Genomic DNA, 3,352 nt, shown 5'->3' with positions numbered 1-3,352 from the left:
ACCTGTATATGTCTAACAATGAATATGATGCAGTAAGTAATATAATATACCTATATTTGATTTAGTCTACAGTTACTCTAAGGTGGTTTCCACCACAGACAAGTCTCCACACCCATGTGGAGATGTGATGTAGAATGTAGGCTAATGTGATGCTGTATTGTCTTTCCAGATCAGATTCATTGTAGAGGCACAGGGACTCCCAGACCAGCACCTGCTGGATGCTGGTCTCTACACCCGCTGGTTCTTCAGACGTGGCCGTGGAGGGGTCTGGAGGCTGAAGGTATTGTGACACCCTCTTGCTTTGGCTCTGTCTGGACAGGGTGTTTGTTTTTTCCAGAAGATCCAACAATCCTTTTAAAATTGTTAAAACATGTGTGAAGAAGTATCTCATATATATTCTGTGTTTCTTTAGACACCAGAGATGTTCAATTGTGAGATGGGCATTGAGTCCACAGAGAACAGGACGAACATCTTCGATCGGCTGGGTGAATTGCTACACGTAGGTGGTCCCTGTTTTCTTGTATAAAAAAGATTTCCTTCCTTCCTTTCATTTGGCACTTGACAAGTCTTGTAACATTTGCTATGATTACCAATTAGATAGATCAATAGATAGATAGATAATAGCACTAATTAATTGTGTTTATTTGCTCTGTTTCCATGAGCTGTGAAGTGAATTTGACTGAACTGTCACTGACTTTGTTTCTAAATCCAGCTCTACCCAGACGAGGCAGTTGAGTGTAAGGATGTGTGGGCGTTCGCAGGCCTCATGGAATGGATGATGGAGGTTGATGCTGAGCGGAGAGCCACGCCCGGCGACGCTCTGCAGCATCCCTTCCTCACCATGAGCCACCTGGAGGACTCCTACGCCACCAGCTCTCAGTAAGTGTGTGTGTCTGTGTGTGTGTTAGCAGACAAAGCAAATGATTGGACAGGTGCTTGATTGATGGATAGAGGGAAGGTTGATAGGATTGATTGATTGATTGATTGATTGATTGATGGATTCATTGATAGATTCATTGATGGATTCATTGATTGATTGATGGATTCATTGATGGATTCATTGATGGATTCATTGATTGATTGTCATACTTCTTGCAGTGTGAAAGACTCCTTCCTGGCTATGAAGGCTTTCTGTCATGACAGCACATCGGCCACAACTGACTCAACTGATAACAGAGCTTCAGTCACAAGTGTCCCGGTTGACAAGGTAACTACTACCTCTGTCCCGGTTGACGAGACCTCTACTACCGCTGTCCCGGCTGACAAGGCTCCCATCACCTCTGTCCCGGTTGACGAGACCTCTACTACCGCTGTCCCGGTTGACAAGGCTCCCATCACCTCTGTCCCGGTTGACGAGACCTCTACTACCGCTGTCCCGGTTGACAAGGCAACTACTACCTCTGTCCCGGTTGACGAGACTTCAACTACCACTGTCCCGGTTGACAAGGCTTCCATCACCTCTGTCCCGGTTGACGAGACTACTACTACAACTACTATGACGACTGCCACTGTCCTGGCCGACGGGGCTTCCACTCCCACTGTCCCAGCTGATGAGGCTTCGACCGCTATCTCCACTGAGGTCAAGAAAAAAAGTAAGATACAAGTCCAAATTTGATCTGTACAGGTGTATTATTTCTGATTCATATTATATTTCCTACTATTGAGTGAAGGGTGATCATGTTACTAAACTTCACATTTTGCTTAACTTGCAGAGTTCAGACCTCTTAAAAAGATGCGGCGATTCCTCTCCCGACTGAGGAAGGCCTTCCATCGTTGCTTTCCCCATACTGAGTAACTGAGGCTCCATTTACACTGCTGCTGAAAATCACATCTGAGCAAAAATTCAGAATTCAGCACTAAGACCTGCAGTGTGAATGTAGCAGCTTGAGGGCAAAATAATAATCATAAAAAAATAAGTCTTTGCCCCTAACAAATGGTTTGATTGTGCTGTTTTCATTCATATGTAACTGATTATGGAATTTCCAATGCAGATCTTGTATCTTTGCTTCAGATCTTTGCAACAAATACTAACAAGCACACCTACATTTAGGATACATCTATTACAAAATAGAAGTGCTGTTAAAAATACTGTTCTTTGGTGTTAACAGGTTTGATCAAACAGATTTGATCAAACTCCCACATAGGTTAAGGGACGACAACATTGGGAAACACTTTAAAGCAGAAATTGACCTTTACCTGCTTGTAATGCAAAGTTTTCCTCCCATGTGGCACCTTGAGAAGCCCATCATGTCGTTGCCATTTCCAGTGTTTTCTAAATTTCCAACCAATCATAGTCACTGTTTCCCATTATTCCATTATATTAACATAAAAAAAATCAAGGTTCAGGTCCAGGAGGTGCCACCCTGCCAGCCAAGTGACAGCATATTTTCAGCCTGTATAAAGTTCATTAAACCAACATTAAAGTCAGAGACTGGTTAAAACTGAGACTGAGAAGGATGAGATACTATGAGATGCGATGGAAAAGATCCAGATGCCAAGACAGGTGAGGCTGAGTGAACCACAGGAGGAACCAGGTGTGGTAAACTGGTCTTGCTGAAAGGAACTAAGGCAGTCTGAGAGAGATGAGAAACACATCGGCTTCATAGATACAACAGAGGAGAGGCCCACTGACCACACAGCAAGCCAGAAGGGAGAAAATATATTCCACCTGAATGGAAAAGACTATCTACTGATATTGGACCAGCATTCAAACTACAGAGTTCACCATCTAATATTAAGCTAATATTGCCCCCTACCATTAATGTTACAAACCTTTTCCTATGAATGTTATAATTATGACACTATTGAGTTTTTTTTTTACTACATTAACAGGAGGGTTGAAATTTTTGGAAGCTGTTTACAATAATCACTAAAGATCTCTTCAATGCATATTCATCCGTTTTAGATGTAATACCACAGTTAAAGCCCCTACCGAGGAAAGTATGTTAGTATTACAAAAATGTCCACTTTCATATGTTTTACATTAATTTACAAGATGTAGGCTACATGGTTTACTTACATGATATAGAAATACATTTGACATTGAATAGGGCAAAATTGTAAATGTATTTTATCCTAGAATATATTATATAAGAGTAGGCTATATTTTTGACAAATTAGCTTATCCCAGGATGCATTATTCATGAATATATATACATTCTTCAAAAATGTATTCACTTACCTTTTGAAATAGCTTTCCAGGAAATATTATTCATAGACACATTTAATTATATTTTGGAAAAATATAGTAGACTCTAGATTATATGGCCCGATCAGGCCCGATGTGGCCAATTTCTTTCAGGCAAATCACCAGACACCAACTACTCAGATGAGGTCCTTTTATAACAACAAC

The sequence above is a fragment of the Centroberyx affinis genome, unplaced genomic scaffold, assembly GCF_046629955.1.
Source record: "Centroberyx affinis isolate AG114_WGS23_722 - 3 ecotype Tasmania unplaced genomic scaffold, CSIRO-AGI_Caff_v1 ptg001323l_1, whole genome shotgun sequence".
Classification (NCBI taxonomy): Eukaryota; Metazoa; Chordata; class Actinopteri; order Beryciformes; family Berycidae; genus Centroberyx; species Centroberyx affinis.
This window is presented reverse-complemented; position numbering follows the sequence as displayed.